Source organism: Micromys minutus (genome assembly GCF_963924665.1).
Source record: "Micromys minutus genome assembly, chromosome: 4".
NCBI lineage: Eukaryota > Metazoa > Chordata > Mammalia > Rodentia > Muridae > Micromys > Micromys minutus.
The window spans coordinates 30,896,171-30,911,521 of NC_137973.1; the positions used below are offsets into that span (position 1 = coordinate 30,896,171).

The 15,351-nt window shown below is 45.1% G+C and overlaps 1 pseudogene across 1 annotated transcript; it reads left to right on the forward strand.

Moving 5' to 3' along the window:
• Positions 1 to 7,472: 7,472 nt before the first annotated feature.
• On the forward strand, positions 7,473 to 7,809 carry LOC308419824 (cytochrome c, somatic-like; annotated as a pseudogene). The gene has a single exon. The product of its transcript is annotated as a cytochrome c, somatic-like (transcript).
• The last annotated feature ends 7,542 nt before the right edge of the window (positions 7,810 to 15,351 follow it).

The following is a 15,351-nucleotide window of genomic DNA, read 5'->3' on the forward strand; positions in this document are numbered from 1 at the left end:
ACTAAATCCTCCCCACGTTGAGAGTCTGCTCTCGGGTCAGATTAGAACATGTTCTTAAAACCATAAGGTAACATCTGCAGCAATGAGTGTAGTTCCTCCCGTGCTCCCGGAGCTCTGTCGTTGGACAGGACTGCTACTTCTTTCACTCGTCCATCGACATCTTTTATTAAGTGCTGAGCTGAAGAACATCGGGAAGATTGACTTTCCACCTATTTCTCTCCTCCTCACCCCACACGCCCGCCTCGGCCTCTCACCTCATCTCTGGGAGCAGAAGTTAGGACCTTGCACACACTGGTTCTAACACCAAGCACACACTACACACCAATTTCATTTCTTCCTTTTATTTTTGTTTTTTGTTGTTGTTTAGGCTCCATACTGGCTGGTTTGTGTGTCAACCTGACACAAGCTGGAGTTATCACAGAGAAAGGAGCCTCCCTTGAGGAAATGCCTCCATGAGATCCAGCTGTAAGGCATTTATTTTCTCAACTAGTGATCAAGGGGGGAGGGCCCAGCCCATTGTGTGTGGTGCCATCCCTGGGCTAGTAGACCTGGGTTCTATAAGAAAGCAGGCTGAGCAAGCCAGGGGAAGCAAGCCAGTAAGTAACATCCCTCCATGGCCTCTGTATCAGCTCCTGCTTCCTGACCTGCTTGAGTTCCAGTCCTGACTTCCTCTGGTGATGAACAGTAATGTAATCTGAATAAACCCTTTCCTCCCCAACTTGCTTCTTGGTCATGATGTTTGTGCAGGAATACAAACCCTGACTGAGACAGCCTCCCTCTCAGATGAAGATCTCACTGTGTAGCTCAGACTGGCCTTGAACTCCAGGTTTTCCTGTCAGTGTTTCCTGGGCGCTGAAGCTGCAGCTTTGTATCATCAGCATGCCTGACCCAATTCACTAGTTTTTCATTTTTATTTATTTTATTGTTGTATTTTATTTTTGTTTTTGTGTTTTTGAGACAAAGTTTCTCTTTGTTGGGTTGGCTGTCCTGTAACTTACTCTCTTGACCAGGCTGGCTTCGAACTCACAGAAATCTACTTGCCTCTGCCTCCCGACTGCCTGGTTTAAAGCCTTGTGCCCCCACCACCCAGCTTTGTTATTTATTTGTTTGTTTGTTTATTGAGCTGGGAATTGAATCTGGGGCCTTGTGTGTGATGGCTGGGAGGGCTTAAACAACTGAGTTTTTAGCCCAGTTTTAGCTGAGTCTTCTTGTTACTTCTAATTAGGAGATAGAGTCTCACTGAATTACCCAGGCTAGCCTTGAACTTGTGCTCTTCCTCTCTGCTTCTCCAGTGATTGGAATAAAGGCTTTTAAAAATAACAAAGAGATCCCACTGGCAATGGGCAAAGAGCCACCCTGTTGGTGGTGGCCCTCTTGCTCAGTCAGAGGCAGAGCAGGTGACAGTCTTTTGTTCATCATCGCTTGGTGCCTGGCTCGGTGGCCAAAGCTGTCTGATGCCTAAGAGACATAAAAATCAAATCAAGGGCTGGAGAGATGGCCCAGTGGTTAGAGCACTGACTGCTCTCCCAGAGGTCCTGAGTTCAATTCCCAGCACCCACATGGTGGCTCACAACCATCTGTAATGGGATCTGATGCCCTCTTCTGCTGAGGACAACAGTGTCCTTGTATGCATTAAATAAATAAATCTTTAAAAAATTAAATCAAATCCAGGTAGTGCTGTGAGGGAGGAGGAAGACAGACCTGTGGACTGCCATGTTGCCCACAGACTTGCCTTCCAGTGCACACCACAGGTGGGCTCTAGACACCCACTTGCTGCCATGCATTGCAGTAAGGATAAAGAATGTCACCCAGGGGCTTGTCAGCCATGTGGCTAGCATGCTGTCGGAACCAACACAACGTGCGAGTTTGTGGCGGTCAGATGCGAGAAAGACACGTGGAACAGCTTGAACATTGTGGAGAGATGGAACGGGAGGGCAGAGCGTAGCCTGTTGAGTGGCCAGCCCTGCATGGTGAGGTCCCAGGCTGAGCTGCCACTGAGGGCCATGTCTGGGTCTGTGGCTACGCAGCTGCAGATGTCTGTGGCTCATATAGAGAGCGTGGGGATGTCCCTGGTCTGGGGAGCCGCCTTGGGACCACCTGGATGTCCGGGGCCGTTCAGAACTGGCCCCGCTCTTCACTGGCTGTTGCATTGTGGAGAGCTAACCCATCTCTCGCAGGTTGCCACACTCGAGAGTGCAGGACCTAAGCCTTGCCCAGGCAGCACAATGGAGCTGGCCCTGATATGGAAGACAAACGTGAGCCAGCCGAGGGTGTGGGAGGAGAGAGCTGCTCAGCCCTTTGCAGGCAGCAGGACTCAAAACGAGCCTTGAACCGAGACTGAGCAGCACAGTAGAGCTGGTTCTGGAGGTGTGTGCCGGTGAGCTGGTCTGAGGGCAGGAGAACCGGAGAACCAGAGAGCAGAGAACCGACTGCCTCCTGCCTATGGCAGCACTGGGTGGCTTAGCTGCAGCAGCGCTGGAGAGCTCGCCTTGGTAGTGCAGATGAGGGAGATCCCACAGGCTGACCAGCTCACTGGCCACCCAGGCCCAGTTGGCCAGTTGGGACATGTGAAAGGGCCAGTCCAGCTGATCCAAAGCTGCAGGATCTTCATGACACAGGGTAACAACAGGATAACCAGAAGGAGTCTGGGTGTGATCCAATATTGATGGCGTCACAGAAGCCTGACGCCTCAGACCAGACCAATGACTCATTACAACGAACATTTGCAAGTGAGGATGTGTGGACGCAGATGCATCGTAGGACACACTATGACATATTGCAGCTTCTATGATGAGATGTTTCCTTTTTTTTTTTTTAAATTGTGTGTTTTTTATTTTGGGGGGAGGGAGGACATTAGAGAATGGGGAGAGGAGCAGGATGCGTGATGTGAAACTCAGAAAGAATCAATGGAAAACAAAAAGAGAGCTAAGGCGATAACTCAGCAGAGAAAGTGCATGCCTTGTAAGCATGAAGATACGATCCTGATCCCTGGGGCTGGAGCGATGGCTCAGTGGTTAAGAGCACTGGCTGCTCTTCCAGAGGTCCTGAGTTCAAATCCCAGCAACCACATGGTGACTCACAACCATCTTAATGGAATCCAACTCCCTCTTCTAGTGTCTGAGGACAGCAACACAGTGTATACACATAAAATAAATAAATCTTTAAAAAATAAAAAAAATTAAAAATATATCCTGATTCCTAGAGCTCATGTAAAATATGCACCCCTTTGGTGGTTGGGAACAATCAAGGAAGACAGCCTGATACAGACTTTGGACACCACACACACAATCATGCACATTACACTCCCATACACAGACATGCACACTATCTCTCTTTCTCTCTCTCACACACACACCCATACACACTAAATAAATTAGAAAAAGAAAAAGTAGTTACTTGAACTTGAGGTCTTTGCAAAGAATAGTAGTCTTCTCCTCCCTAGTTATTTAAATTTCCAAAAAAATTTTTTTACTATAAAATATTGTTTACTAATCATTAATAATATCATAAAATATTTTAAAAACTTGATTGGAATAAAGTTTATCTTTTTTTTTTCCTTTTTAAGATGAGGTCTCACCATATAGCCCTGGCCTGGAATTCACTATGTAGATCAAGCTGGCCTGGAATTCACAGAGATCCAAGTGCTGTGATTAAAGGCATGCAACTCAACGCCCAGCTAATTATGACATTTTGAAAATGCATATTAAATCAGAGGCTGGAGAGATGGCTCAGGAGTTAAGAGCACTGGCTGCTCTTCCAGAGGAGCAGAATTCAGTTCACAGCATCCATACTGGGCTGTCCACAGCCACCTGTAACTCCAGCTTTAGGGAATCCAAGCCCTTCTCCAGCCCCTATCGACAGCTGCTCCAACATGTGTTCATAGACAGACAGAGCGATACATTTTTTAAAAATGTGAACAAAATCAGCTGAGTTATGCTTTACCTCAGATATGACAAAATACAGAGGAAGGAATAGACTAATTGATGAGATTTTTTTTTACTTGTACATTATCTACAGTGTTCAAACAGTAGAAGCAAATACTAGAACATCCCTAAAGTAATGCAATTTAAAGTAAGCAAACAAACAAACAAACAAACCGCAGTGCCCAGGAACGGTAGCATATGCCTTTAATCTCAGTACCTAGGGTGTAGGAGGATCTCTGAGTTGGAGATCTGGTCTATGAAAGGAGTTCAAAGATAGCCAGGGCCATCTGGAGTAGAAACACTCTGTCTCAAAGAATGAATAGAAGAGAAGAGAAGCTTTTTGAGATGGTTCGGTGGTTAAGAGTATATCCAGGGGCTGGAAAGATGGCTTTGAGTTACGAGCACTGGCTGCTCTTCCAGAGATCCTGAGTTCAAATCCAAGCAACCACATGGTGGCTCACAACCATCTGTAATGGGATCTGCTGCCCTCTTCTGGTGTCTGAAGACAGCTACAGTGGACTCATATATAATAAAAGGGAAACAATTTTTAAAGAGAGCACATTCTGCTCTTGCAGAAGGTTCAAGTTCAGTTTTCAGCACCCACACCTCCCCCACCCCAGACATAACTAAAAATAAAATACATCTCAAAAAATAAATCCTTATAGGTCAGTTAGAATCCATTACAACCCATGTCACAAAGCATAATTCCTTTTAACAACATGGCACAGAATGTGTATGAAAAAAAAATCATCACAAGCCAGCCCTAGTCCAGTCCACAGTAATGGAACTTTACAGAAAAACCTAAGCTACAAATAAAGGTTGGTCCTGTGGAAAATAAACAGATTATTTTTTTCAGGGGTGGGGGGGCTGACCTTTTATTAGAGTAGTACTGGGGAGCAAAGAAAAAGACAGGGTAAAAAAAATTCCTGAGCACTTGTGATGGTGAAATGTCCCGAGGGAGCCCATCAGGATGGTCACTGTGACCATTAGGAGGAAGTTATTGTTACAGTTGTTTTCTTCAAGTCTGTCCCCAAAACCCTTAGGAACTCATTGACAAAAGGACATTAATCATGTTAAATAAAGAGAGTGGGAGTTAATCAGACACTTCACTCCAGAGGGAGGGGTGAGAGAGGAGGACGGTGAAGAGCCATTTCCCTCCTTACATGTCAAGGGAAGAGTGTGACAAGCAAAGGCTCCAAGTGCTGAGAAGAAGTGAACCCCATCAGCAGGTGGAGAACCGGGAGCTTGTAATGTAACTTCTCTTTGTAATCAAGATCCCTTTAGTTGCTAAGTGAAGCCACACTTGGCATGCCCCTCCACCCATTTTCAAAGTGTATGAATCATAACTGGGCTGCAATTATGATGCCAGATAAAGGCTTAGATGCAGTGGTTAGCACACAAATGACCTTTTGGGCAAACTGGAATCACAACACTAAAAACAGGTAAGAAAACCAGCCTCTGTCTACATAGTCTGGTGGCATCTGTTCATAGCTGGGATGGTGATGAAGGCATTTGCTTGGTTGATAGGAAAAGACTTCTTACACATCAGACACTCATAAAGCAAGTCCACATGCTTCCTTATTAAGTTTGTCTCCCATGACTGTAGCTAATGATGGTACACAAGAAAAGGAAAGCGAACAGAATTACTTAAAGGGAAGAAGATCAACAACTCTTTACTAACACAGATATACAAGGAAGACAGATTCATAACTCACCATCCAGTATTCAAGTCTTAAGCTTATAACTGGTAAAGTTTAAGAACAACTTACCTCTGATGCTTAACAGTTGACCTGGCAGCTAGAACCCAGAGTCTCAGGTATTTTGCCATTGAATATGCGTCTCCTTTTTTCCTTCCTTCCTTCCTTCCTTCCTTCCTTCCTTCCTTCTTTTTTTTCAAGATAGTGTTTCCTGTGTAGTCCTGCCTGTTCTGGAACTTTTTCTGTATACCAGCTAGACTTGAACTCACAGAGATCCACCTGTCTCTGTCTTTCTAGTGCTGGAATTAAAACAGTGCACCACTACACCTGGACCGGCAAGTTTTCGTTTTCAGTCTACCTCATCTGACCTGTTTTTGGCCCAATACACTCCCCAAGACCATAACCCACCAAAAATGGCAGAATACACCTTTAATCACAACACTCAGGAGGCAGAGGCAGGTGAATATCCGAGTTTAAGACCAGCCTGGTTTATATAGTGAGCTCCAGGCCAGATACAAGGTAAGACCCTGTTTCAACAAAGCAAAACTAAGACTCTCCCAGCTCTGCCTTTAGTAACATTGTATGTTGGTGCCACACCTTGACTTGGCCAAATGTTCACTGTGCAGTCATTGTTAGGGCAGCTTATGGATGCTTTGGTCACTGGATATTTCTTTGCACCCAGTCAAACTGTTGGTGAAGATGCCTTTCTGTCTTCCTGTAGTGATGGCAATACTATGGAAGATGCCCTGGCTAAGCTGCTGAGTCATATTTGGTATCTCAGTATCTTACACTGGCTACCTGCTGGAAGCAGCCATTGCATATAAAGTTATTTATCCCTGGGGCTCTGCCAACAGGCCATCTTTGAGCCCTTCCCGCCGTGAGAACATTTTTTTAATGTACATTGGTGCTTTTTAACTGTATGTATATCTATGAAAAGGTGTAGGATTCCCTGAAATAGGAATTACAGACAGTTGTGAGCTACCATGTTGGTGCTGGGAATTGAACCCAGGTCCTCTGGAAGAGCAGCCAGTGTTCTTAACTGCTGAGCCATCTCACTGGCCCCAAATACTTTTAATAATGCAAATTATTTAAAAATTTAAAGAAAGGGGCTGGAGAGATGACTCTGGTTAAGAGCATATTTTTAGTCTTATAGAGAATGAAAGTTGGCAGCTAGGATGAGGGTCTTAAAGCCTATGCCCACAGTGATATACCTACTTCAATGAAGCCACACCTCCAAATAATGCCAGTCCCTGAGCCAAGCCTAGTCAAACCACCACACCTCATTAGGAAGACTTGAAGACTATAACATTGAAAAGTCAGGTATTGTGAAGTACCTGCATGTGTGCCCAACACTTGGGAAGTTGTGGCAAGAAGATCATCAGTTGGAGGCCAGCCTGGGATACCTAACAAGAGTATCTAAAATGAAAGGGGGGGGAGGGAGAGAGAGAGAGGGATTCTCCTGTTAGGGACCACCACTGTTCACACTCTGTTATTTATTTAATAATTTGAGACAAAATCTCACTATGTAGCCTAGCCCAGGTTGGCTTGTAACCCTGGACTTCCTCCACCTCCCAGGAACACGGACAGATGCTCATGCCACCATCCGATGCCACTGATGGTGACTTTTCTGCAATGCTACATATAAACGTATGTGTTTTGTGTTCATATACATTTTAGATTTTACAAATATGAGACCATACCATATGCATAGTTTGTGAAAGTTATTTTATATAAATAAATATTAAGTTCTTGCCAACAGTTTAGTGACTTTATAGGACTGAAATACCGTAATTTTGCCAGACGTGGAGAGAGTGGACGTCTGGCTAAGAGGCTGAACGGTTGTGCTGTTGACCAGCCCGGATTGACTTTAAAATGGGTGATGTTGAAAAAGGCAGGAAGATTTTTGTTCAGAAGTGTGCCCAGTGCCACACTGTGGAAAAGGGAGGCAAGCATGAGACTGGACCAAATCTCCATGGTCTGTTTGGGCGGAAGACAGGTCAGGCTGCTGGATTCTCTTACACAGATGCCTACAAGAACAAAGGCATCACCTGGGGAGAGCATACCCTGATGGAGTATTTGGAGAATCCCAAAAAGTACATCCCTGGGACAAAATGATCTTCGTTGGAATTAAGAAGAAGGGAGAAAGGGCAGACCTAATAGCTTATCATAAAAAGGCTTCAAATGAGTAATTTCACTGCCTTATTTATTACAAAACAAATGTCTCATGACTTTTAATGTGTACCACAATTTAATTCATACACCAAATTCAGATCATGAATGGCTAACAATGTTTTTGTTGGACAGTCCTGATTTAAGCAAAACTGACTTGTGGTAACGTGCAAAAAAAATTTTTTTTTGCCAGACCTGAAGTGGCAGGCTCAGACTCACTTGCTCCAGGTGGATAAGGTGGGTGGGAGGATCGAAAGTTCAACACTTGCCTGGGTAACTAAGCGGGCCAGTTTAATGCCAACTCAACAACTGACACGAGCCAGAGTCATCTGAGAGGAAGGAACCTCAATTAAGAAAATGCCCTCAGAAGCTCAGGCATGTGGGCATGCCTGCAGGGCATTTTCTTAATTATTGACTAATGTGGGAGGGCCCAAGCCCATTGCTGGTGGTGCCACCCCTGGGCTGGTGGTCCTGGGTTCTATAAGAAAGTAGCCTAAGCAAGCGATGAGGAGCAAGCCAGTAAGCAGCATCCCTCCATGGCCTCTGCATCAGCTCCTCCGCCATATCCCTGCCCTATTTGAGTTTCTGTCCTGACTTCCTTCAGGGAGGGAAGAGTAGTCAAATAAACCCTTTCCTCCCCAACTTTCTTTTTGTCCTGGTGTTTTGCCACAGCAATAGAAACCTTAAGAAAGCAATGTAGTGGGACCCTGTTTCAAAAGGGGATAGAGTTCAGTGGTAGGGTGCTTGCCTGGTATGTAAGAGTCTGAGGAAGAAAAAAGGTACTTTGCTAAGTACATGCTCTCCCACTGGGCTACACCCCTAACCCCAGAGTGATCTATCTCACCAACCCTTTGTATCTGGACTAAGTCGTTCTCAGTGTCTCCCTGTGAGGACATTCTTCCCTATGTTATTTATTCATGTGCCCGGTTTGCTCAGAAGTGACTCTCAAGTGTATAGTGCAGTTGTTCCTTTTAACTTTATACAGTGAAAAAAATTAACTCGGGCTTAAGGAGGTATAATTTACATGCAGTAAAATCACCCTTTTTAGTGTACATTTCCATGAGTTTTGACAAATCCATTGGGTAAGTACCCCATAATCAAGATACAGAACAGTTTTATCACCACCACCCCCGCAATAAGTCCCGTGTGCCCCTTTGTAGTTGACTTCTCTTCCCACACTCAGCCTTTGGTAACTACTGTTTCCTGACCCTATAATTTTGGCTTTCTCAGCACATCTTATGTATCAAATTATACATCCCTTTAGATGTGGCTTCTTACCCTTAGCATTCCTTCGTGTTGTTGGGTAGCCAGGATTTGCTCCGCTTTATCTCTGAGTTTCTCTGGGTGTAGACATACCACATCTGCTCATTCACTGGCAAGCTGGAGTACATGTGGGTCGTGTCCAGTTTTGTAGGATAGGGCCACTTTCGATAGTGACATAGGAGCCTTTGAGTGAAGTCATCTTTATATGAGTCTTGTGGATTGTATGGTAAATGTATGCTCACCTATATAAGGGACCGGTAGACTGTCTCACAGGGCCATGGGCTCCTCACCCTTACCAGCAGCGTGTGAGAGCTTTAGTTGCTCATGTGCATGCAGTGATCAACCATGTGTGTGTACGCATGTGTATGGAAGCCAGAACACACCCTTAAATGTCATTCCTCCTCAGGACCTTGCTCTAAAATTATTTATTTAGCCAGACAGTGGTGGCACACGCCCTTAATCCCAACACTCAGAAGGCAGAAGCAGGTGGATCTCCGAGTTCAAGGCCAGCCTGGTTAAAGCTCCCTGGAAACACCCTTGCAGACACACCCAGATGTCCAGCCAAACTGATGAGGAATATTTCAATAACAACCCTGGCAATACATAAAACTGTGTTACTAAGTAGGGAAATACTGTCCTGTAACAGAAGAGCATTTCAGATTCTGTCTCCAGGTTTCCGGCACTGAATGTGTCTATCTTATAACCGTGCATGTTGGGTTTGTATGCTGAATCGATGTGGACTAGATAAACTCATCTTATTGTTTAGCACAGGCCAGGAAAAGTAGATAGAAGTTTAAAGATCAAAGATCCACTTTCCGTGTTTTGTTGTTTTTATGGTCTATAAATCTATGTCTGGCTATACTCCATTATTATTGTTATATATCGTAACCGGGGTTAGAGAGATCTGTCCATTGTATCTGGTGCACTGGTGAGAATAAAAATGCTTTAGAGAATGTCAAGATGGAGCATCAGGCAAAGGTGCTTGAGCCAAGCCTGACGGCCTGAGTCTGATCTCAGGGACCAACACGGTGGAAGGAGAGTCCAGACCCCCGTGGCTGTCCTCTGATCTCGACACAACCGTGGTCACACCACAAAACTGTCCTCTGATCTCCACACAACCGTGGTCACACCACAAAATAATTAAAAATGTGTTATTTAAAAGTATCTAAAACCCATTAGTGTTCTCTAGGAATTGGTAACTTCCCCTGAGCCAACAGGACCAGTTCCAACCCTTGTTTTCTGGGGCAGGATTTTAGAGAATTACTGTTGAGAACTGTTTTGGGGGACTCCAAATCACTTTGAACTTTGAAGAAAAAAAAAAAAAAAAAGCTTCAGCATTAGGTCCACTTTACTTTGCAAGTGACCACAAACCAACTACTTTTTGTTCCTTTTTCTTTTCTTTTAGTTTTGATGTGTGTGTTTTGCTGGATAGTTCAGGCTGGCCTTGAACTCTCAGTCATCCTGCCTCGGCCTCTCAAGTACTGTGATTACAGGAGCGTGTTACTAACTCTGCTGTTAGTGTGGGAAAGGGAAAGTAAAGAACAGCCCACAGTTAGTATTTTATTTAAAACAAAGTTAAATCATTTCATTTATTTCTGTAGTTACACACATGTGCATGTGAGTGGTACAGCTGGTACGTTTGGTCATCAGAGGAAAACCTGAAATAGTTCCCTCCTTCTACTAGGCAGGCCAATATGCAGAAGGCAGGAGACAGACACTGAATCTAAGCAGAGAAGGAATGACAACACAGACCTAATGTTAGGGTCTGAAAATCCAAAACAACCAAGCAGGCATGAAGATTCACACAGAGCAAGAGCTTGATCGAATGAAGCAGCAAAAACTGACCAGTCTGAGCCAGTCTGAGCCAGTCTGAGCCAGTCTGAGCCAGCAGCACAGACTTGGGAGCTGACTGCATCCTGGATCATTCATCATAGTAACTATTTAAGCAGATGACAGAAAATGACTGTAATCAAGTCTCTACTGATCGATCAGGGCCACAGTGCAGTCGGGAGCTGAACTGAAGCACCATTTCCAACTCCAGAGGGAAGTCACCGAGCTTTTAAGCTTGAACACCACAACCCTCTATGCCAAGTTCCAGCTACATTTTCCCACCAGTCAGGGGTTAGGGATGGAGGGCTTTCTCAGGAACGTGTCTTTGCGGAACATTTATCCTGTTCCCATTTGTTGGGTTATTCAGCTGTGGTGGGGTGACTTGCTAAGCATTCATATCTCAATTTGCCAAGTAGGATGTCAGTTACCTAGAGAAGTCTTGGGAACTTTAATTTTATTTGACACTTATTCAAAATAGAGTTTTTATTCAAAATGGTCTCAGTTTGAGTCCTTCTTACATTACAAGACCTCAGAAAACCCACAAAATGCTTTTAGGCTTAAACAATCCTCAGTTTATGTAAGTCTGACAAAATGTCAGGCTAGGTCTTCCAGATTAGTATTAATGGAGACTTTGTCCAGAAAGAGGCATAACCCTGGGCAAGGCAAATTTCTTTAGCAAAGGAATTTCACTACCAGGGGTATTGCCTGCTAAGATCATTTTCCAGTTGTACCCCCCTAACTGGAAGGGTTGATTCTTAATGGAGAATCTGGAGTGGCATATTCCATGGTACCACAGAATCTGTGGCTTTTAGCAGAGGGACTTAACCATCTTGTAGGTGCCTGGAATAGAGGAAGGTAGGAGCAAAAACGTCCTGACTCCACTCCCCTATGCTTTTGGTTTCCTCCAGGACCAGTGCTGGTGAACTGTAATGCAACCCATGCATGCTCAGAGGAAGAGAGCAGGATGGAGGCTGGAGAAGGATGTCTCGGTTAGTTTGACTGTTGTGAAGAGACACCGTGACCAAGGCAACGGATAGAAGAAGCATTTAACTGGGGGCTTGCCTACAGCTTCAGAGGGGGAGTCCATGCCCACCATGGTGAGGACTGTAGGCATCAGGCAGGTGGGCAGGGGCCGGCAGGTGAGTGGGATGACAGGCAGGCAGGTGGGCAGGCCTGGGGCTGGTAAAAGGCAAGTAAGGCAGTGGATGAAGATGAGTGTAGGTTTTGAAGGTTAAAGACATGGTCTCTTTAAATTTTTAACATTTATTTATTAATTCCTCTATGCTTGTTTCTCACTGGCAGATTAAGGGAACTATTCTAGCACTTGTTTTTGAGATGGGATCTATATGTTCCTTAGCTGGCCTTGAGCTCCATGTATAGACCAGATTGGCCTCAGACTCACAGAGATCTGCCTGCCTCTGTCTGGCTCCTATTTCTTTTTCTCTCTATTTTCTTTCCATTCCTTAGCTTAGCAAACAGCAACGTAGTAGACAACGTCTCTCCCCCCACCCCCCATTCATGCTTTCTTCTCCGTTTGTTACCATGCATGTCTTCCTGGGATGCTTTCCCTCACGGTCAGCTATAACAGCTATAAGCTCTCATGTGGGATCAGGATACATTCTCTGGCCGGTCCCAAAATGTGTTCTTAGATAATTTTTTATTATCTCCCTACCCCCAGCCCTGCCCAACCTGTGCTAGGCTCTTCCTGACATTTTTGTTTGTTTGTTTGTTTTGACAGGCTATTTCTTCTCTTCCTCCTCTTTTTGTTTTTGAGACAGGGTTTCTCTGTGTAGCCCTGGCTCTCCTGGACTCACTCTGTAGACCAGGCTGACCTGGAATTCAGAGATCCTCCTGCCTCTGCCTCCTGAGTGCTGGGATTAAAGGAATGTGCCACCTGCCATCCCCATGTCCTGGCTTCCTTTAGCATTGTTAGCATTAAAGCAACAAACTCCAGCTAACTCTGGGTGGCCAACAGAGGTGCCACCTTGTTACTTGTGCTATTTGTTATGAAATATAAGCTTATTTGTTCCTGTGCCTGGGTGGGGTAAAGGTTTGTGGAATGGAGAGTCTGTTGGAAACCCAAAGGTCGCTAATCTGAGACACTGATAAATGTGTGCTAATTCGCTCACTTCCCCAAATCACCTGGAATTTCTTTGGATAATTATCCTAGCAATGGTATAAATGAATATAACCAGAACTAAGAAAAGAACTTTAAGATAAAAAATGCCGGGCGAGAGGTGATGTGTATCTTTAATCCCAGAGGCAGAGGCAGGAGGATCTAGTAGGCCCTGGTCTACTAGAATGAGTTCCCGGACACTCAGGGATACACAGAAGAAACTCAGTCTCTATCAACCCAACCACTTTAAAAAACAAAAACAAAAACAAACAAGAAAACTAGGTGGTGGTGTATCGCCCCTTCTAAATAATTTTGTGTGTGGGTATTTTGTGTGCATGTGTGGCTGTGCACCACACGCATGCTGTGTCCTGGAGGCTACAAGATGTTGAATCCCCTGGAACCGAAGTTATGGATGGTTGTGAAGTGGTTGTGAAGCACCACTGGGATCTCCTGAATGAACAAGCATAGGCATCATAACTCATCCACACACCATCCCCTGCTCTGTGGTGCACGCCTTTAATCCCAGCACTCAGCAGGCAGAGGAAGTGGACCTCTGAGTTTGAGGCCAGCCTGGTCTACAGAGTGAGCACCAGAACAGCCAGGGCTATATGAAGATACTGTTTTGTATTCCCCCCCCCCCCAAAAGATAAAATACTATTTTGAAGGGAGAAAGGGTTTGTTTTAGTTCACAGATCTAGGTACAGCCCATCACAGAAGGAATTGCAAGGAGATGGTCACATCTCAATCAGGAAGCAGAGAAAAAGGAATCTAAAAGAAATTCTTGTTGTTGTTATTTTGAGACAGAGGCTGGCCTCAAGAGATCTGCCTGCCTTTCTCCCTTCTGAAGGCTATGAGTAAAGGAATGTGCCATTATCTGGGTCTTACAGGAACATTAAACAGAAAAAAAAATTTAAAGGCATTTATTTATGTTTATTTTATGTGCATTGGTATTTTGCCTGCGTGTATGTCTGTGTGAGGATGTCGAATCCCCTGGAACTGAGTTGCAGACAGTTGTGAGCTGTCATGTGGTTGCTGGGAATTGAAAGGTCCCCTGGAAAAGCAGCCACAGCTCTTAACCACTGAGTCATTTCTGAAAGGAAAGAGATATCTGGTCGGGTCGTGAGGAAATCTAATCTTCTCACACGGGGCACCAATGTTGTTAAATGACGACTCCTGGGTTTCAGCACCAATGTTAGGAAAAGAATGAAGAGAGGGGGAATATGGCCCATGGAGGTGCAGCAAGGCCTGGAGGCGAGGGGAATGCCTCTGGGGGAGCCATGTTGGGAATCCCTTCTCCCTGAGGGACCAGCCACTCTATGGTATGGAATAGAATTTATTCAGGTCATGAGGGAGTTAAGAGGGTAGTAGAGGCAGAGAGAGAGAGAGAGAGAGAGAGAGAGAGAGAGAGAGAGAGAGAGAGAGAGAGAGAGAGAGAGAGAGAGAGAGAGAGAGAGAAGAGAGGAATAGAGTAGAGGAGTAGAGGTCGGCCTTGAGCACGTGGAGAGAGGGAGGGGAAGGGAAGGGGTGGGGGAGAAGGGAAGGGGAAGAGGAGGAGGGAGGGCGGGAGAGCAAGAAGAAAGAGCAAGAGACCGAGGAGGAGGCAAGCAGCCCCTTTTATAGTGTCAGGTCACTGGGGCAAAGCATACCTGGCTATTGCCGGGTAACTGAGGGGTGGGTTATACCTGGCTGCTGCTAGGTAACTGAGGGGTGGGGTTTACAGAGTCCCAACAATTTCTCCAGCCTTTAAAATTTTTTTACTTATTTGTTTTTATGTATTTGAGTGTTTTGCCTGCAAGTGTGTACATGCAGCACATCTGTGCCTGTAGCCCGTAGAGTCCACAAGATGGTACTGAATTCCCCGGAATTGTAGTTATGGATGATTATAAGCCACCTCATTGGATGCTGGAAGTAGAACCAGGGTCCTCTGCAAGAGCTATTGCCTCTCCAGCTCCACACGTAAAAGAACATTTTAAGTAGATTCCTGAAGGAAAAGAGAGGGTTTGCTATGCAGTTTCTGAGAATTATTTTCTTTAGGCTGGTGGTGTTTTTCCTCTAAAGTGCCAACCAGGCTGGCCGTGAATTTAGAGATCTGCCTGCCTCTGCCTACCGAGTGCTGGGTTAAAAGGCGTGTACACCACGCCCGGCTCTAATATTCCAACTTTTTAGCAGCGACAAATGACCTCAGTATCAACTCCTCCTGGACAGTTTATTTAAAGGCTTCTGACTCAACGTGCTAAACTAAACTGCTTTCAGAGCCGTTCCTCCTTTTAGGTGGATGTTAAAATACCTTCATCACGCTCTTGTTCTACAAGCAGTTCGGGACGGGGAGGTGTCACGAACACGCAGCTCATGC